The 22,152-nt window shown below is 35.1% G+C and overlaps 1 protein-coding gene across 33 annotated transcripts in view; it reads right to left on the bottom strand.

Annotated features, from left to right (window-relative positions):
* Positions 1-22,152, bottom strand: part of LOC129143943 (uncharacterized) — a 689,383-nt gene that overhangs the window by 14,382 nt on the left and 652,849 nt on the right. For 17 of the 33 annotated variants that reach the window (XR_010156874.1, XR_010156873.1, XR_010156872.1 and 14 more), the window contains one exon: positions 723-8,881. The exons of 8 other annotated variants lie outside the window; for them this stretch is intronic. The gene's annotated coding sequence lies outside the window, so the exon portion shown is untranslated. Of the gene's footprint in view, positions 1-722; positions 8,882-22,152 lie in introns of those variants that run through there. 8 more of the 33 variants (XM_063810329.1, XM_063810328.1, XM_063810326.1 and 5 more) reach the window with 1 other exon arrangement.

Raw genomic sequence — 22,152 nt, forward strand, 5'->3', positions numbered from 1 at the left:
TTATGGCAAATAGAGAGTGATGTTTCTATTTTAACATGTATAAATAGTGGATTTTAACATGGTAAGAAGAAAATGAATACAAAAGAATAAACGTTTCAAGTGATGGAGGCTGTAAATAGTGATTTATCTCTCACAAGCTAAACAGAAATTTCATGGTGCAGAGACTGCTACACAAGCCAAAATTAAATATAACAACTCATATAATAGTAGCCTTATAATTTTTTCTCTGGAATAATGAAGGAAGTTTTCTGCCTTTTAAAAGTTAAAAATTTAGTTTGTCTATTTGTGTGCTTAAGTTGTTTGTAGTAACATGCTCTAATTATTGTCTCACAAGAACCACCTCCTGCTGTATTTTGCTATGAGTCACAGCAACTTCAGAAACTGTCTAAAGTAACATAAGCAGTGGGAGCAAATGTCCACAAAATAAGTTATGTTTGGGAATAATAATAATAATATAATAAACACACATTCTACCTCCCTTAAATGAAGACTCATTGAAATCGAATACACAATTATTTTAACAAGCTTCCATGCACACACAGAAAAAATCATTAATAGTCACAGGAAGGGCTAATATTGATGATAAGATTGCATTTATCTTTGTTATTTTTCAACACTTTCACTAGTGTAGGATGCTTAGGCAAGAACAATTTCAATGTAAAAGAGGTCGTGATATGTTGATGATGCAAACAGGATGATTTAGACTATTGTAAAGCACCTACCACTACTTTTCAAGTTCGTTGATGTAACACATGTGAGATTTGCTGGCATTGATACTCCCAACATTTCCATCTGCCTTCCAAACAGTAGCAAAACAGTTTTTTTTTCCTCCAATAAATAACTTCTCTTCTTATATGAATAATCTGAGCAAACAAGGTTTGGAACAAAGAACATACTTATTAACAAAAGGAAAAAAAGAGCAAGTATGTTCACTGAATGTTGTTTATCTTTAGCTGTATGCTCACAATGATAGTACTAGGATGTTTGCAATTGTTGCTTTACTTCACAGGATAATTTTCTATGTATAATAATGAATCATTTGTATTTATGAAAAGTCAATTTAAATTCTCATTATGTGTTTTGGGTTAAATGACGTTTTACTGACAAGGATGCATGTTCATAATCATTCCAGTGCAACGACATTTTTTGTTGAACTTTGATGAGGGACTACATAAAATGTCTTTATCATCGAGCAGTTAGTCAGACTACTAACCAGCTAGTGGATTAATTGGTTGTAGTGTAATGAAATAACAGGTTCACTATGAAATTAAAATATAGCTATTTTGAAATTGTTCCCAGATTGGGAAAATATGAGGCTAATTGATGGCTATATCCATTTTCTAGGGCTGCCATAACAAAATGTCACATGCTGGGTAGCTTAAACAACAGAAATGTATAGTCTTCCAGTTCTGGAGGATAGAGATCCAAGATTAGGATGTTAACAGTTTGGTTTCTTCTGAGGGCTCTCTCTTTGGCATACACATGGCTGCCTTCTAGATGTGTCCTCACATGGTCTCTCCTCTGTCTGTATGAGTGCTTGTGTCCTAATCTCCCCTTCCTGTACAGATATCAGTCAGATGGCATTAAGGCTAACCTTAATGACATCATTTTAACTTGATTACCTCTTTAAAGGCCCTGTCTCCAAATACAGTCTCATTCTGAGGTGGCTGGAATTAGAACTTCAACATGAGAATTTTGTGAGGACACAATCCAGTCTCTTATGATTAATTCCTTTTGCTAACTCTTATGGACTGAATGTTTATACATCCTCAAAATTCATATGTTGAAATCCTAACCCCCAATGTGATGGTATTAGGAAGTGCAGCCTTTGGGAGATAATAAAGTCATGAGAGTGAAGTCCTCATGAGCAGGATTTGTACCTTTATAAGAAGAGAAAGAAGAGAGCTTGCACTCTCTCTCTCTCTGTTTTCTGACATGTGAGGTTACAATAAGAAGATATCTACAAACCAGGCAAAGAAAGGCCCTTTACTAAGAATTAGACCATGCTGGTACCCTAATCTCAGACTTCCAGCCTCTAGAACAATAATAAATAAATGTATGGTGTTGTTCAAGCCATCCAGTCTATAGTAATTTTTTATAGCAGCCTGAGCTAAGACACAAGCATAACTCTTGACTTCATGTTTCGTTGTTGATAATATACACTTCATTTTCATATAAATTCATTAGTATTAGCATTGTAGTAAATAACAAATAAAAAACAATTAGTAGGAAGATGAAAAGAACATTTATTCTACAACTGGGTAAGTTAGACTTTGACATTTTTACCAAAATTTTTGGAATTCCCACAATCATCTGTTTACCTGATTTCTTGTAAAAAATATTTACTGTAAAATTAACTGACTTAAGTTAATTTTCTTTCCTTTTCAGATTCTCTTCTACATTTCCTAACAGTACTCTTGGGAAGACGAAAGGGCCTCTGGAGATTCTTTAAAAAAGGATTAGAAATGACTATTTGATAGCATTGAATTACAGTTTGAATGAGATTGAAATTTTCCTTCATTCCTGAAAACAAAAAATGCATATTGGAAGTATCGTTTGTAGAATGATATATCTGGAAAATTCCGGAGCATAGCTATATCATCTATGCTATTTATGAGACTTCTAAAAACGAACTAGTAGCTATCTTTTGTGAAATTGTAATATGTTCACTAATACAATTCTGCTCATCTTTAACAATTGCCAAAGACTTCCCCAACTTCCCAAGCTTTCATCCATTACTGAAACACATCAAGTCAAGGGTAAAATCTGGCATCTATTTAATAACACATAGCAATTCATGCCTATCCCAGTCAGGAAGTGAAATTGATATAAATACAAACATACATATTATGCCATGTGAAATTTCATCTAGTACAAATAGTAGCTTATAGCCGAAATGAAAATATTGTTCATTTCAGACTGCATGCTATTGAAACAGAGGAAAAGCTATAGATTGAGTCAAAGGAGTTAGGTAAAGTAAACTACAGAGTTTGAACACTGCAATAATTATTTTATACCTTTTGAAAAAGACTTCCTATGTTTTTTTGTATCCTAGATCAAGAAGAAGAATTTTGTTTCAACTGCTGCTATTCCACAAACAGTGACATTTTGTACTTCTAATTAAGAGGACAAAATGTCATTCTTAAGATAAATAATTGACTGCTGCCCTTTTTAGGAGCATTGTCTATTTTTCAATCCACTAAAACACATATTTGGTATGATTATTACATCTGGGATGGGTGGTGCAGAGTAGCAGATAATGGCTTTAGGATAAGAGTCTAACTTTCATCAAGATAGGATTTTTTCAGACCCATTGAAAATGTGTATTTGTTTGCATTAGCTTTGTTTTCTTTTATCCCAGGAGAAATTCTTTGATGTTTAGACATTCAAAGTTAAGAAAACATGAGAGAGATGAAAGTTATCTGAGAAAATAACAGGAGAAAAAAGAAATACAGTCCTTGGAACTAAAAGTATATAAGGAACACTTCCTCTGGGATGAGAGATGGTAAGGGTCCATCTCTTGCCTCTACTAGCTGCTATTTCTACGTGTTTCCATTGGTAAAGGAGGTTGTGATGGTTAATACTGAGTGTCAGCTTGATTGGATTGAAAGATGCAAAGTATTGCTCCTGAGTGTGTCTGTGAGGGTGTTGCCAAAGGAGATTAATTAACATTTGAATCAGTGGACTGGGAGAGGCAAACCTACTCTCAATTTGGGTGGGCATCATCTAATCAGCTGCCAGCATAAAAGCAGGCATGGAAAGAGCAGACTGGCTGAGTCTTCTGTCCTCCATCTTTCTCCCTTGCTGGATGTTTCCTGCCCTCGAACATCAGACTCCAAGTTCTACAGCTTTTGGACTCTTGGACTTACACCAGTGATCTGCTAGTGGCTCTTGGGCCTTCGGCCACAGACTGAAGGCTGTATTATTGGCTTTCCTACTTTTGAGGTTTTGGGATTCGGACTGGCTTCCTGGCTCCCCAGCTTGCAGACAGCCTATTGTGGGACTTCAACTTGTGATCCTGTGAGTCAATTCTCCGAATAAACTCCTCCATATATTCATCCATCCTATTAGTTCTATCCCTTTAGAGAACCCTGACTAATGCAGAGATCATCTCAGTGTTTCAACAAGCAGAACTTTACCACTCAGGAGAAAGACACTTGAATGCATAATGGATTCCTGGAGATATTCAATGATCACTAAGGTGTGATTCCTCTTGGGCAAGCTAACACATAAAGGCCTAGGAGGAAAACAATTGGCTTATCAGCAGTTCGTTTTCAAAGCTATAAATCAAGAGCATATGCTGGTCATACCATGAAATTTAGTGACTTAATAATTGTCTTGTCGTAATTGCCACCCAAACTCTCCTCATCAAAAGAATGAGAACAAATACTTTTATTTAAAAATTTTGTTCAGGGCAAATATTTCATGGTAATTAAATGGCCATTTTTTCTGTGCAAAAATGGCAAAATGTTGTGGTTTTAACCAAGTATCTGGTAAATCCTATAAAGGGTGGTCATATATTTGGATGATTAAATGTAGCAGGTATTCAATAAATTGTGTTGAACAGATGAACAATTCAAGTTTTTACTTTTCTCCTGTAGCAGTTTCTTACTCTTTAAAGCTGAATTTTACAGATATTTAGCTAAACCTATTTTTACTATTTCATGTAAACAAGTCTCATATGTATATTAAGCTTAGGTGCTGGTATTTAATAGGACTAAATCTAAAAGGCAGTGTAAGAACATGAGTTTTGTAATCATAGTGACTGATTTGAAACTCAGCTCTACAACCTTCTAGTTCAACTATATTTCAGTGTTTCAGATTTTCCACAGGTGTATAATAGCAAACAATAACAATATCTGCCTCAAAAATATGGAAGGAATAAAGCCACAAATATATGCAATGCAATTAGAATGTTGCCTGGCACACTGAAAATGTTAGCTTTTACTAGTACCCAAGTAGCCTGAAGCTGAACTCTTCTCTTGTACTTAGACCTATCATCCCTACTCTTGACTAGATGATTTCTTGGATGCATCTGAGGGAATTTTAGGTCTTCACTCTAAAAGAGAGATGGAGGATCAAACATGATTTTCATTTAAATAATATAAGCACAAATTAATATTACACACTGCCGGGATACACCTAATGATTAGTCCCCAGGCTGATCCATCATCAGTAGTTTGTAGCTACATTGTTCCTTACCCTAGAGTAAAGCTGAAGATACTTCTTTCTTTAACAAACTAGACATTAATTAAGCTAGGCAGGGGAATAGAAAGTATAATTGCTACTGTAAAGCATAAAGAATGTTACAAATAGCAGTGAGCTTACTAATGAGGAAATAAAAAAATACAATTCCTCTTCCTAAAAGATAAAATAGAAAAGCATCTCTTTTGAAATAAAGGTACTTAAAGTTGTATTAGAAAAAAATTAGCAAAACTCTATTCTCCATTTCCAGATATTTGATTCTTAGAACAGAAGTAACTTTAGGGCAAAATTGGATCATATTCTCAGAAGTCAGGCACAGTAACAGTCATACACTAAAGTTGGTACCTTAATTTTTCTCCAAATTACAAAGCATTGTTATTATATTTTTATGTTACCTCCTGGGTATTCTATTAGTACTGTCCCTTTGTCTAATTTTCCTCTTTTCAATATCAGTTCATTTGCCTATGCTCACATCTTTAGTATTAACCTTGACCTCTTCCTTAATTCTTACATCAAATAAGTCACAAGCCATTTCACTTTGACACTATAATAGCTCTAAATGAGCTACTTTTGTACATTTCCATATAGTATAGCATTATAGTTAAAAGCTGAGCCTTTAGAATTAAGTGACCTGTATCTAAACTTCAATTCAGTATGGGATCTTTGGTCTGTTTCTCATTTATAAAATGAAGATGAAAATATTACATACCTCAAAGAGTTCTTATCAATATTAATGTGGCAGTCCATGAAAGGGGCTTTGATACAGTGCCCACTGTGGAAGGCCTTAATAATTATGGCTCTTATTATTCTTGTTGTTACCACTGGTGTTTCCATTGTCACTAGTCTAATCAGATCTCTACTGTTTCTTTTCTGGATCACAACAATAGTCTTTCCATCTTAAGTCTGTCATCACCAATTATTCTGTACCGTATTGTGAAATTAATCTGACTCCATAGTTCTTATCAGATTACTCTCTGTCCCCAAATGGCCAAATTACTTATCTTGGAACAATGTATCCTACACTCTGCCTCAACCTCTCTAACATTTTCTTATTCTACTCCTATATACTACCTAATGTCTTAATTGAAGTGCATACCATTTTCTGAACATGCTAGATACCGTCCTGCTTCTAAAAATGCTTTCTGTGGCCAGGCATGGTGGCTCACGCCAGTAATCCCAGCACTTTGGGAGGCCGAAGCGGGCAGATTACGAGGTCAGGAGTTCAAGACCAGACTGGCCAACCTACTGAAACCCTGTCTCTACTAAAAATACAAAAATTAGCTAGGCATAGTGACATGTGCCTGTAGACCCAGCTACTTGGGAGGCTGAGGCAGGAGAATCGCTTGAACCCGGTAGGCAGAGGTTGTGGTGAACCAACATCGTGCCACTGCACTCTAGCCTGGGCAACAGAGCGAGACTCCATCTTAAAAAAGAAAAAAAGAAAAAAAAATGCTGCCTTTTAACCATTGGCAATTGATAATAATAATTTGTTAATCCTTAAAGAATTAAATACTATATCAAACAACACATCTTTCATTAAGTCTTTTTTGAGTTCCAAGTCAGAAGGAATCCATTGTTGCTTTCGTTAAATTGCTCTTCTATAATATTGTATACTTTCCTTGGGTTACTTATCTCTTTTCATTGATGTATTATATACTGTAATTATGGTTGTGCCTGTCTTTTCTCCATGAGTGCACTGTAAACTTCAAAGGGGTGGGTCCTATGTCCTAAACATATTTTGATAATGTAGATCAGCGTTTACTAGAATGTAGAGGGTACAAGTATAAATGCAGAGGGTAAAAGATGTTTTCAGGTGGTGCAATTGGAACTTTAAATAACATTGAATCACAAAGTAAGAAATATATTATCTTCTAAAAATCCTATGGTACCTCAAGAAAAAGCTCACAATTGGGTGCTGTCTTTAAAACCTCCGTTAAACATATAGTCTTCAGAACCTGCAGAAATCAGTGTTTTCTAACCAGTGCTTTGTCTTGTATTCATTTCATATGTTTCTAGTTAAGAAACTATGCTTACTAAATAAAAGTAGAGGTGGTTTGGAGATTTGGCAAAAGTAACTGTAGATAGGTTGGAAATGGCCAGAGGTTGTTATATGTCTCTACTGGAGTTTCTGCTAATAATGGGCACTGAGCAGGTTTTAGGTGATTTCTTAATTCCATATGCCTCAAAAGAGAATTGTTGCAAAAGGGTGCCACTAATTCTTATCTTTCCTTGCCAGTCAAAATGACCCAGTAGTCCCCACCATCATCTTTTTTACCAGATAAAATTTTCCAGAATGGTCTTCAAGTTACCATTTACAAGCCAATTGTTTTCATTTATCCTCTTCTACACAAAAACTCCGTTATTGCTGTCTTCTAGGAGACACACATACATTTATGTTAAAATGCTCAGGATTTTCTTTAGACAATTTGCACAAACCCTGAGAAAAACCGAAAAATCTTATTTTCCTTTGCAAGGAGTTGATTGTAATGAGGTTATTTAACAACCTTATTGTTAAGCAGAAAATTAGAATTGCTACCAACTGAATTGTGTCCACCCTAAAATCCGTGTGTTGAAGCTCTAACTTCCCATGTCGTAGTATTTGGAGGTGTTGGCTTTTGGAAAGTAATTAAGGTTACATGAAGTTCAAGGGGGAAACGCTCATGGTGAAATTAGAGCCCTTATAAGAAGAGATACCAGAGAGCTTGCTCTCCCTCCGCCACGTGAAGATACATCCAGAAAGATGGCCATTTGCCAGCCAGGAAGATAGCCCTTGCCAGAATCCAACAATGCTGGTATGCTGATCTTGGTTTTCTAGAGCCTAGACAGTAAGAAAATTATTTTTTGTTGTTTACAACACCTAGCCTGTGGTATGTTGTTAAGAAAGCCCAAGCAGACTAATACAGTTATATAACTTGGCACAACTGTATCAAAATGGGACTGGATGACATTCATAGATGTGTCTAGGAGCAGGGAACATCTCAGAGAATGCATTGCTGTTATGGCTCTTCTACTGCCACTTTTGGCAGTGGTGTACCTATTAGAAATGGTGCTGGCCATCCCTGAAAGCCTGGATAGAGGAAGATAGTCAATGGCCTGAGGACAGCAGGCTAAGAAAAATATTTTCCTGTTCCCAAAAGAAGATAATGTAGTCTCTGAAAAAAATCTTTCTGTGCAAGCACCTAAAAGTACGATAGCACTTGAATGAGGTGAACATTTCTACACCTAAATATCCACAATGTTATGGAAGACCTGAGTACAAAGAAACCAGTATGAATTCATCTTCTACTTTAAGACATAAGTTGATACATCTAAGTGGATAAGGTAGTCTATTAAAAGGGGATTTGAACGTAAGTTTTGATGGTTTTTCTAAATATTATTTATTTTAAAAATTTCTTTTATAAGATGAGGAATGATTGCATAACATCTTAGAATTGTCCCTGTGTTTGTCTTCATCAGTGCTTTGCCTGAGTCAGCCATGGTTCACCATGAAAACACGATGAGTCACACCTGCATCACAGTTGATCATGATCTGTAGCAACTGATGATATTAAAGCAAAGACTGGGTCGTTTGCTGATTATGTTTTCTTCCTGGCAGTTCCAGTGTCTTCTGTAGTGTCATTGAGCCCTCCACCATCCCATCACCTTTGTTTCTTTGTTAATCGTATTCTGCCACCACCTGTTTTATTTAGAAAACACAAATAAATAAACAACAGAAATTTAAAAATATGTAGTTTCAACATTGCTGTCAGTCCAGGAATTGAAAATATTTAGTCAAATGATTATACATCTTCACCAATGTCAGATCTTCAAAAATCCTAATTTTAATAAATTATTTGGATAAAGAGAGAAAACAGACTATTTATGATAAGAAATCACATTTTTTCTGCATGAATGTTATCATTGAAAGCAACAGATTTTTTATGTATACATATATGTATATATACACATACATATGTATACGTATATGTATATATATGTATATGTATATATACGTATATGTATGTGTATATATATGTATTTAACTAACATATGATTAGATTTTCAGCTAAAATATAATTCTGGATAATGCACTTGGGAGATATAAAGTCCAAATTTGTGTGTTAGTTCTAGACATTTTTCCCCACTAAGAAATTTGTTGGAAACTTTTCCTCTAACACTTTGAGATCATAGAATGTGATACAAGAAACTGCAATGAGAAAGTCAGTTTGAAGCTGGGCACCGTGCCTCACATCTATAATCCCAGCACTTTGGAAGGCCGAGGCTGGCGGATCACCTGAGGTCAAGAGTTCGAGATCAGTCTGGCCAACATGGCAAAACCCCGTCTCTACTAAAAATAGAGAAATTAGTAGGGCGTGGTGGTGCACACCTGTAATCCCAGCAACTTGAGGCTGAGGTAGGAGATTCACTTTAACCTGAGAGACAGTGGTTGCAGTGAGATCATGCCACTGCAGTCCAGCCCAGGTGACAGAGCAAGACTCTGCCTCAAAAATAAATAAATAAATAAATAAATAAATAAGAATTTAAAATACAAAAATAGAAAGTCAGATTGAACTATGCTTATTTTTATTTTTTTCTTATTTTTGAGAATTAAGTAAGTCTGTTTACAAGAAAACAGACTAAGTTATTACCAAGACCCATAAACTCAGACTCCAAATGCCAATTGACAGAAAATAATGTGTGATGTTCAAAAAATGCAAATTTATTTATTTGTTTAATTTTGAGATGGAGTCTTGCTCTGTCACCCAGGCTGGAGTGCGACGGCATGACCCTGGTTCACTGCAGCCTCCACCTCCCAGGTTCAAGGGATCCTCCCATCTCAGCCTCCTGAGCATCTCAGCCTCCTGAGTAGCTGGGACTACAAGCGCACACCACCATGCCCGGCTAATTTTTTGTATTTTTGGTAGAGATCAGGTTTCACCATATCGCTCAGACTGGTCTTGAACTCCTGACCTCAAATGATCTGCCTGCCTTGGCCTGCCAAATTGCTGGGATTACAGGCAGGAGCCATTGCACCCAGCCTGCAAATTTATTTCTGATGCAAAAAAGTTAAGTCTTACAGGAGTCACTTGTTTGTATAAATGCATCATGTGACAGGTGCTACACCAAAGAAGACAATCTTTGGAGTCTCACAGAGTTTTGGAAGCATTTATTTGATGAGCAATGAAGTAATGTTAACCAAAGCAGAAACACTGTTTAAAGGCAATCATCTCTCCTAAGATTATAAAGACAGGTTTAAATGGCATACTATGCCAGTCTGGCAGGAAAGGAATGTAGAATCTAAATTATTAATATCTTTTGTCCACAAGCAACATTTAAGAACTGATAATTGGTATATTAAGCCCTTGTTAGTTTTTATTTTTTATATTGACAGATTCTAATTAATGGGACTATAGAAGCTTCATTTTATTCACAAAATTAATTTGGCTTAAGATTCAAGGAAATACCTGTATACCTTTACTTTCACAATGTTTAGGGTCACACATACCAACAAAAGCATCCCATGTATTTTTCAATGGACAATATTATTCCACCAAACCAGGAATGGCAAAGATGTTTTGCCACAGAATATTCCCTAAGGAGTGGCTAAATTTGAAGACACTCTATCTAAATTTACATTAGTGTTTTCAAACTTCAGGAAGCTTGCTAATAGTTATGTTCATTAATTGTATTCCTTTGGTTCATTAATTTTATGTTGTTGACTTCAAAACTGACACTGTACTTCCAGCCTGAAGATTTTGTCTTCCTTTGCAATTTTTTTTTCATTATCACAACGGGTCTAAATTAGATTAAGCTACATTCATGGCATATACACAAAATTAAGTAAATAAAGTTTGTCTTTTATGAATGAACTGAAAGGATTACCAATGAAGAACAGGAACTGAAAATTCTTCTACTGGGAAATACTTTGCCCTCTTTTTAATGAGGTGAAGACCCAGAGCAATAAGACTTATGTTTGATAACAATCATATTCACATCAAATAAGATTGTGTGACTATCAAACAATCTTATAATCAAAGGATCATGTTTTATGCACCAGGAGATGAGGTTCGGGCAAGTTAGACAAATCATCAGTCAAGAGAATACTTTGCTAAAGATCGAGATCTTTTGGGCACACAGTATTATTTTCTTTGTGTCGTTTTCAAGCCTGTATCTGTCTATAGAGAAAAAAATAGATATCTCCCTCATAAGACAATGACAGAAATAGTCTGTGGATATGCATCTATGTCCAATCAGCAACAATATGCATAGTAATGTGTCGCACAGCTTGTGTAATGAAGTTCCCAGCGTGCAGTCTGGAAAGGTATCCTCCAGTGTGTAGGGTGATTTATTTCCTCTGTCGAGAGGCAGGACAGCCAGGACTTGTCCTTCCCTAGTCTACCTGCAAGAATACTCTGTCATCTTGGGAAGTGGTAATGGGTTCTGCAAGTGCTGAACAGGGCCACTGTTTTGAACCCTTCATTTAGCTGGTCTATTTCCCATCTCTTTTAATTCTCTGACTGGAGCATTAATGGGGATTTCTTTAAAATCAAAGCAATCTATAGTAGGACTACCATTTAGTACTAGTGCCTTGAAAGCAATATTTAGAATGACAAAAATAAAAACACTTTTGCTATGGTTAAAAAGTATAGAAAAAATGAGAAAGCAAAGCATCATATATACTTTACAACATTCTCTGTAGTAGGGGTGAGAAGAAACAAGAAGAGTGTATGCTTCCCAAAGCTGTTGAAGTCTGTTGTATTTATGGCAGCCATTATTTCCGGTGCTAAAATGTAGCTATCAACTAAACAGTTTTTCTTGGCCCTGTTTATTAGATTTTGATCTTGAATTTTAATTTCTTTTTCATCTTTTTGGATTATATGAAAGTTTATCCAACAATAGCTATTTTCTTTAAAAGACTGCATATTGTAGTCTAAGTAAAACTTTTATTTGGGGAGCTTACAAGAGGAAATAATTCCTTATTTTTCAATAGATGAAAACCTTTGTGCTGAAAAGCTAATATGATGGAAAACAATTATTTTTCAAGAGAAATACAGAAATTATCTTAACATCCAAATCAAGTATTTCTGATGAAATTTTTAAGAGGCTTCTGTCTATGATGTCTATTTTAGGCACTTATTTGACCAAATCCATTGAAGTATAATGTCACAGTTAAGATCTTGGGACAGCATGTGTTTGGGTTTAGAATCATATGGGTCAACAGCACTACTTCTTACTAGCTGCATGACCTTCGACAAGTTGCTTGAATGTCAGATTTCTTTATCTCTTAAAATGAGAATGATAATCTCTTGGTTATTGTAATCCAAAAAGTTTTACAAAATTAAATGAATTAATTTTATCGAAGTTTTGGTACAGCAACTGGCACCTAGTGAGTATGTATTATATGCACACTGCATTCAAGAATGAAGCATGTTGATGTCACTTCTAATTTCTGTGGGACAGCAATTCTATATTTTTCCACCTGGGCCACTAGAATGGTTTGCTCTCTATCAGTTCAGATTCTAGTTCCTGAGTTCTACATTGCTGTTATGGATGTATTTCTCTAATGTCCTTTTAGACATTTCAGACAAGTATCTTATTTTGTCTTCAACAATGACTTATAGCTTACCATGCAGTGCTTGGTAGGATATTGTTTCAGAGACCAAATCAGCTCCTCCCATTTGGACAGTGATATTGATCTAGGCATTGTCTTTGAATTATAGAGATTTTTTTCCAGTGGCCTCTTACATCTATGCTTATTAAACCATTTTAAGTGTAATGGGAGGAGGAAGAGCTGAGGGCAGTGAGCAAGATTTGTTAAAATTTCTATTGACAGGAACCACTGTTACTCTAAAATTAAAAATCTTAATATCAAGAGAAGTTTCCTTTATTCTTCAGAACCTATTCTGCCTTTCTCTCTATCCTTTCATTGAGCTCTTATTCTGGCTAGGACTTTTCACACATTTACTAAGTTAATCCCCACAATAGCCATGTGAGTGTTGGTTATTAATCCTGTTTTAAGGGGAATGTCTTTTTGAGAGGTTAAGTAACTTTCCCAAGGTCCACACAGTGATTAGGGAAGAACCAAAGATTAGACTCAGTCTTGCCTCCCTCCATGCCTGTGCTCTTCATAAGATAGGTTGAAAAATATTTCTATTTCTTGTCTATATTTATTTTAGTTGAAAATATTTTGAATAATCTTTGAATTGGGCTTTCATAAAAATGTCAATATTATTAATTAAATCTTCCAGTCATGTCTTGTCTACGTTAGTGACTTTCAGGAGAATGCAATTTCTGTGACTGAGCAAACTTAAATTTGGGTCAAATTATTCTATTTATGGTGAAGAGAGATTAAGAACCTGCATTAATAGCAAATCAAACATTGAGATTAGGATCTAGAAGATCAGAATCAGGTTGTAAGGTCAAAAATGAGATGTAAAATATTAATCAAGCTGTCATATTAAAATAAGGAACCTGAAAGGATAGGGCAAGGCTGCTTCCTAGATCAGGAAAATCAGTGATTACAATCAAGAAGATGAAGGAAAATATTTATAGATATCAGGTTCTCACCTGAAGGTATAGCAGGGAGAGAGAATGCTTGAAAAAGCTATGTAACTTTTCTGACCCTTAGTTTTCTCATATTCAATTATGGATTCATGGCAGTCCCCTCTTATCCACAATGGGTACGTTCCAAGACCCCTAGTGGATGCCTAAATCTGCAGATAGTACTGAACTCTACATATACTATGTTATGGGGGTTTTCTTTTTGGTTTTATATTTTTATTATTTTTCTTGTTTATTTTATACTATTTTTTAAAATGTGATAACCCAGACAGCTGCTAAGTGACTAACTGCAGGTACCATATACAGTGTGAATACAGTGAGATGATTCACTTTCCAGTTGGGATGGAGTGGGAAGTCTTGTGATGATGAGAGATTTCATTATGTTACTCAAAACAGCTGACAATTTAAGATTTGTGAATTATTTTTTTCTGGAATTTTCCATTTAGTATTTCGGGGTCACAATTCACCATAGGTAAATGAAACCACATAAAGTGCAACTTCAGATAAGGGGGAGCTACTTTAACTCTTTTCCATTAGTTGTGAGGATTAGACAAGCTGCACGGGGTATGTCTAACACAGTTCCTGGTACGTGGCTGCAACCTACAGAATGTCCACAATAAGGAAAGAACACCTGAGGGTTTTGAATATTTGGTTGTGACCTTGACTCCACAGCTTAAGATTTTCTATAAAATAGATTCCTCAAACACCAAAGTGTTCTGCTCAACACAGACTGACGTGGACATTCATGTGTCACATCTTCCAGTTCCCCATAAGTGTCCCCATGAGTGTTAATGGTTTCTACATGAATAAAGTTTAAAACTTTAAAAAATGGGATATGCATAAAATGAATACATGCCTTATATATTTTTATTTTTAAAGTTAGATTAACAATGTTGTGGAGTCACAAGAAAGTGAAATTTACTTTTTAGACTGCAATTTCAAGTAAACACGTTTTTAGGAAACTACAAAATGGCGAATATTACTTAACATTTTACATATTGAACACAACTCCTGTTTTTGATACTTGGGGGATATGTTTGTGCCAGATTTAGATGATAGGCAAATAAAATTATATCAAAGAATATTGGTTGAGCATTTCAAAAAAAAACCAGCAATAATCCTCATGCTGGTCACTGAACATCTAATATGTTCACTGAACATCTAAGTTTAAAAATCCAGTGTGTTCAAACTCATTCAAACCTCTTTTTCTCTCCAAATAACCAAACAGCTAGATTGAATGTTATCAATATTTTATAGTTCCACTTTTCTCTCAAGTGTTGGTGATGGGAGCATCAGAGGCAAAGAGGGTATAAAGGGAAAGAAGAGCCCTGATAGGAATCATCTTTCTAAAACACATCTGGTCACTTTATTTCGGTGTTCAAATCCCATCAGTATCTTCATTACCTATATATAAAACCCAGATTCTCTGTCTAGTAGACCAGGTTTTTCATGACCTCTTCCACTATATGTACTCTCACCCTTTTCTTTTCTTTTTTTTTTTTTTTTTTTTTTTTGAGATGGAGTTTCACTCTTGTTGCCCAGGCTGGAGTGCAATGGCGCAATCTCCACTCACTGCAACCTCTGCCTCCTGGGTTCAAGCAATTCTCTTGCCTTAGCCTCCCGAGTACCTGGGATTACAGGCATGCACCACCACGCCTGGCTAATTTTTTTGTATTTAGTAGAGACAACCTTTCACCATGTTGGTCAGGCTGGTAACAAACTCCTGACCTCAGGTGATCCACCCGCCTCAGCCTCCCAAAATGCTGGGATTACAGGCATGAACCATCGCGCCCAGCCTACTCTCAATTTTACAAGTGGACTTGAAAAGCAGATTTACTCAAATAACTCCTAAATGGCCATGTTTTGCTTCATATATGTCACTCCTGTGTTGAAATGCCCCTTCCCATCTGGTGTTGCTTAAAGCACTTCTGCTCACACTTGAAGACATAACTCTAGTGTGACATTCTTTGTGAGGATTTCCTTAACTGTCCCCTACACGGTTTACCATTTAACAAAACTGTGTTACTCTTATTTGTTTCTGATGCCTCAATTAGCCAATTAATTGCTTGAAAGTGAGAATTCTGTCTTAATCTCCTTATCCTCAAATTCTAGCTCACTGCCTAGCTTCATAGTGGATCTCACAAAGTACTGTGTTGAATAAATAAATTAAGGAATCCTCCCATGAGGCAATTCCATGGTTCAGTCTCGAGCTCTGCCTGGAATGCGAGGAATATGGAGCATGGTAATTTCTATTAGCTCTTAGAGGATTTTAAGTTCCTTAAACATAGGATCCCAGAAATTTTCAAAAATATTAACATAATAAAAATATGAGGTCACATTTTTAATGGTGATAATAATATCTATTTCCATTTAAAGTTTCAAATTGATGAAACTGTTAGGCAAATAATTTCCCCCTTTGAAATAGAGTAGTGTGAACAGTTTCTAAAACATATCAATTAAGTTGTGAGTGGTGTCATGACTCAATCATTCCACTTGTTAATCAACCAAAAACTCCTAGGAATTGTGATCGTTGACCATTATATAATTTCAGATGTTTATTCTTAGTCATATAATATTTCTTTTTTTAACAGATAATATAATATTGATAAAAGACAGTAAACATAACAAAGTGAAACAAAGAAGTGTAAGGAGAATATAACCCTATCAAATTGTCTAAAGATGATTTTCAGTTACTTTATCTGATCAGAATCCTAAGTAGCACATCAAGATTTGTCCCAAGTACTGAAAAAAGCCAATGTTAAAATAAAAATACACGATAAATGCATCTGATTTGTATCTTATCTATTGAGATGAAGCCTCTCCTTATATAGCCATCCTGTGTCATTTGTGTACAAGTGTTTGCAAATAACCTAAATTTTTAAAATAGTTATTTGGAAGAAAAAAGCATAAATATTACATTTTTAAAAGTTAGTTGTTTCTTATCTTTTCTTATCTTTAAAAAAAAAAAAAAAAAACCAGAGCCTTGCTCAGTTGCCCAGGCTGCAATGCAATGGCACAATCACAGCTTACTGTAGCTTTTTTTTTTTTTTTTTTTTTTTTTTTTTTTTTTTTTTTGTAGAGACAGTGTCACTATCATTGCCCAGGCTGGTTTCAGACTTCTGGCCTCAAGTGGTTCTCTCACCTCGCTCATCTCACTGCCTCCCACAGTGCTGGGATTATGGGTGTGAGCTACTGCACCTGTTCTATTTTAGAAAGTTTTTAATGAAAAATGTGAAAACTCAAATTAGTAGTTCAGTTAAGAAGTTTTGTTTACTTTCTATTAGAAATAGTTATATTTCAGTCTACATGCTGATAGACTTTCAGTCTCCAACTCAGATATATCATTTTAAAATTATTAAAGATGAAGATATTTTCATAACACAGCTAAGTTACGGAAAATGTTATGAATCACTTGCTATGTAGGAAAGGTTGAAATCTATCTTTACATGCTACAAAACTTATCAGAATATGAAAATCAATTTTATAATTCAATCTTTTCTAACATGCCAATATAACTTTAAAAAATATTATTCAAAATAATACTTTTATTACATTTCATATATACACATTGAATGATAAAGAAATTTTAGAAAATAATAAAAGTGCTTTGCAAAAGTGCATGCTTCTGTGAAAGGTGTTCATTCATGAGTTAAAATCTTGGAAAACACCCATATAGTTGAGTATAGAATTTGAGAGTACAGTTGGATGCTGTGAAAAAGTATTCCATTCACTTCCACTTCAAAGGCCACAATGTGTTTGTGGTCTTCTAACTATGGAAACTTTTCAATTAAATTATAAAAGAGAAGTCATAATTGGATGCTCTAGAAATCTCTATTACAATTTTGAATAATGCACAATGAAGCCATATTGCATAACAGATGCATTTAAATTTGTTGATGATTCACTCAGAGGACCGCTTTGGGAAGATTAACACCTCAATGGAATCTGATTATCGAGCTACTATCTATCTATCTATTTATCTATCTATCTATCTATCTATCTATCTATCTATCTGCCTATACATTCTTATAAGCTACGAAAAATGGCTTTTTGTTGTTGCCCACCATAGCTAAGCTGCTTATATTTTTGGTCAGGCTTACAGGCAGGGATGTAGCAGAGATTATAGCTAATTGGGTTGGAATAGTTATGCCACGCCACTGAAGGCTACTATTTAGTGACTTGCAATGTTATTTTAATTATGATTTCTTAGTATTCAAATAATAAAGAGCAATTTTAAAAATGTCTGATTATTGATATCCCATTATATATTCTGTAACTCAGGCTCAGCGCCACCACTGTTTTATACCTCTCCAGAAAACACACATCCCTGGGAACTTGTGCCTTGCTGTTAGCCTTAATCCCTATTAGATCCAATATTCTTTCTTTCTCCCTGTTGCCTCTACCATTTATTAGAAAAAGATTGTATTTTCACTGATACTTTAAGGTAACCATAGTTTCTGCATATCAAAAGAGACTTGCTTGCTTTGTTACCAAATGAGGAAATAGCAGAAGTAAAACTGCAGTCAGAAAGAGGGTCTCTGGGGCAGTTATATAAGATGACAATATATTGCTTAATTGGTTGAATATGATAACAAAGCAAGGAATGAATACTGGATACTTTGCTTTCAAAATATGTTTTGAACTTGTATTTTTTTCCCACCGGATTCTACTAGATTGTCAGTATTTTGGTAGAAAATTTCAATATATTTTCAACTTGGGACCCAAAGGGCTATACTACACTTATATATTTATTTATTTTAGCCCATGACTAATGAATGCAGATCTTACAGAAACTGAACCAAAACAAACCACAACTCTATCAGGCTTGCCTGATATTTCAGAAGGCTTCTAAAAATTAGGTGGGTTTTTAGTAGACACAAGCAAAACAAACAAAAATGTGAACAAGTCGCAACTTCATTTGTGTTTTATTAAAGTCATTGTTTGGATGGTTCTTATTTTTTTAATGTTAGATTTCTCCTGCTGAAATGACAGACCAACCCACTCACTAACAGCATGTGTTTCAAAGGAAGAATTTCTATTTTCTTCCAGCCTGAATTCAATGCAGTCTGATCACCAAAGCAAGGTAATGTCAGCCCAGCATGCATGTGATTTAAATACACAAGACTTGCATTTAAAGAACATTTAATATCCTCTTAGTTGCCCTTAGGTAAAAGAGAGTCCTTAAATCCATTCTTTTGTGGTTCTGCAGGAATAGAATAATAGAAAATTAAGAGGATTCTTTTGACTATGAACTTCAATACTGAAAGCCAGATGAGGAGTGCAATATATTGACCCTTTTCTCTTGTCTTACTCCTGTACAAGGAGAGCCCAAAAGCAAAATCTGTGGAAAATAGCTAAGTGTTCATCCGTTAGCATTTTACCATTCAGGTACTACTAATACAAATTCAAAAAATGCTAATAAAGTCTGAAATTTCCCAGTAGGGGAGTAATGGAACACTTTTTAAAAAGGCACTTTCAGTTAATGACTAAGGCATTTTTTGCTAACAGCAATTTTGGCTTCTTATCCCAGGTGGAGAAAAATGCATTAAACAGGAGATTAAAATGTCCTTTCAACTGCTTGGTAATGCCAGCTGCTGCCGCAGGTTAAGGCATCCATGAAGTGGCATTTAGTTGATGGTGGTTCTGTTCCAGGGATGGAGCGAGTATGAAAATCCCACTGGATGGGGTCTCTTTAAATATGCTGTATACGCACAAATAGCAAGTGTAGGAGCTGGGCTACGATGGTAAACTGTACAATCTGTTCATTGCATTTTGGTTGCTAATTAAGAGGTGACATACAGTATGAATGCACAGAACCTGTTGAAATTCTGTCAGGCTCTGTCTTTGCTTTCACATGTTTGAGTGCTATTTAATAGGGCATCTTAATTGAAAGCAGAGAAATATATAAAAGTAGAGTACAAATATGTTGGATCAGGATTCTGCGACAACAAGTGTGTATGTTCATGATTTCTAACCCCTTAGTGCTTCTCTCTAAGACAGCTACTCTACTTCATAAACACAATATGCAAATGCCGTGATTTTCTTCTTGCTGTGGGGGATAGAGCTAGAGTGGAAAGTTGGAAACAGAACTTGCAAATACAAATGTGAACTTAACAGTGACTCTGACATAAAGGAAAAATGGCTTTTCTTGCCAAGAAATACCATTTTTATGAGGAGTGTTTAAGCAAAGAAAATGGAAAAAAAGAAAGGGCACTTAGTTTTAACAATGCATTGTGTGTGTATATTTATATAGCCAAATGCATATTTTCTCTAAGCTTTTATTCAGTGTATGAAGCCAGATTAATATCAAACTTTATTTTCTGAAAATTGGATTCATAAAGATAATGAAAGAAGAAAAAGACACAATAAGAAATAAAACCTTTGGTCCCTCTGAAGCTAGCATTGCTTGAAACAGAAACATGCTGAAGTTTGGCATAAATATAAAAGTCTCCAGAAGTGAGAATTCTATCTCTATGCCTTAGTTTTTCCATTTGAATAAAGGGGTTAATGAGTTAAAAGACATGAAGCACTGCATTTGCCTGGCACATAGAGAGTGCTCAACATTGTTCTATCTCTTGTGGTTGTTATGATTTGGTCTGTGGAAGTGCCAATATTATGGAATCCGGTGGTGGTAGGTTTTCTTCACAGAATTCTCACTGTCCATCATTTCTTCTAAAGTTAAAACTATTTGAATTTGTACTTCTCCAAATGACAGGTGAAAGGTGACATTATTAAAACAAGTATATATACATCCACTTGAATAATCACTTACTGATAGCTTCAAAAGGTATGTTTTGAGTTTGAGAGTTCCTTTCAATTTCCATTTGTACTGTTCACATCTTCTCCATCTCCTGGTTTATTTTACTGACAGAGTTGGGAAGGATCTCATTTGATGCCCAGATCCATTAACATTCCGTCTTAAATTTCAGCAACGTGTAAGTCAAAAAGATACATAAGATACAATGCCAGAGCAGTGAGTTAATCTGGAGCAGTTGTGATACATAAACTATCAGTATTGTAGACCTACAGTAGTCTGAATTCATATCCACTTAAACTTAAACGGTGGGACATCAAGAACATTATTACGTAAATACATGAAAGGTAACTTTTGAGAAAACGACTCCAGCAAAAGTGTTATTTGAATTTTTAGCAATCAGTCCTAACTGATGCCCTCTTCATTATAAAAGGTTGAAATTTAGGGAATTGGAAGACTGAATAGTGATTTGTAACTATAGGTGAGTCTAGAAACAAGGAGGGAGGGAAGAGGGTAGAGTTCTGATAGTTGGTCCAATCTCTGGAGCCAAAATCCAAACACCTTTATATGAAGGTATAATATTTTTAAAAATATATGCATCAAATTATCAAATTGTCAGAAATTGTGTTGAGATGATTCTTCATAGTTTCACCACTGTCTTTATTATTGCTGGACATAGAATTTTCAAGAAATACTATTTCTAGGGCATTGAAAGCTATGAATTGCTGCCCTCGGGGCTTAAATCAGGATGAGCTGAGATGATCCCCGAGACAGCTTTGAAATGTCCTAGCTCTGTAAAAACAGAGCAAAGTACTTGTACAAAGAGTTCTATGGTGAGATGCTCTAAAATTCTTTCACACGTTGAGTAAGAATGAAAATATTGTTAGAGATTTCAAACTCCTAATCACTAAGAAAATAAAAATTATACTAATGCCTTTAATTACAAGTCGCTTCACAATATTACTTACCGTAAGATTTTAGTTTTTCTTGGTAAATGCCAGTTAAAAACATAGCAATTACATGTTCTTACAGATTACTTGGCGACTCTATTTCTAAAGTTTGCATGACTTGCCCTCTGATTTTATAACTGAAATAATCTCTTTACCCTATAATTATTTGCTATGTAAATACCTGTCAATAGATGATTGACACTGGCCATTTCCATTTAATTAAAAGGTCAACACCAACATATAAATACTTTTTATTTAATGATATTTGTGCCTATAACCACGCAGGTAGCTTAGAGTCCAAGACAAATTTATTTTTGCTGTGCACACTGAGACACACAATATGAATTTGGTGTCACAGCCATATAACATCAAATTCCCCATGTGGCCTTTGTAGATAATAAATAATAAATACACATAGAAATGCTGCATGTAAAATTATTAATCTGTGTATAAACTTATCCAATTTTTGCATAGATTCAGTAATAATAAGAAGTGGGACAAAACTATTCCAGAGAATTTCTATTTAGGTACCAAAATGCACATATATATCTATTTGTCCTCTTAGCAGGCCTCTTTTGAGCACAGCAAAGAAAATAGAAAGTAGAGATGGATAGGACTTATAAAATGTATTCCTCTGTTACTAGGAGCGTCTGTGGGGATAGAAGGGTGAAATGGAGCAGAAAGACAGAGGAGGTCAGATGG

The sequence above is a fragment of the Pan troglodytes genome, chromosome 4 (assembly GCF_028858775.2).
Source record: "Pan troglodytes isolate AG18354 chromosome 4, NHGRI_mPanTro3-v2.0_pri, whole genome shotgun sequence".
Taxonomy (NCBI): Eukaryota; Metazoa; Chordata; class Mammalia; order Primates; family Hominidae; genus Pan; species Pan troglodytes.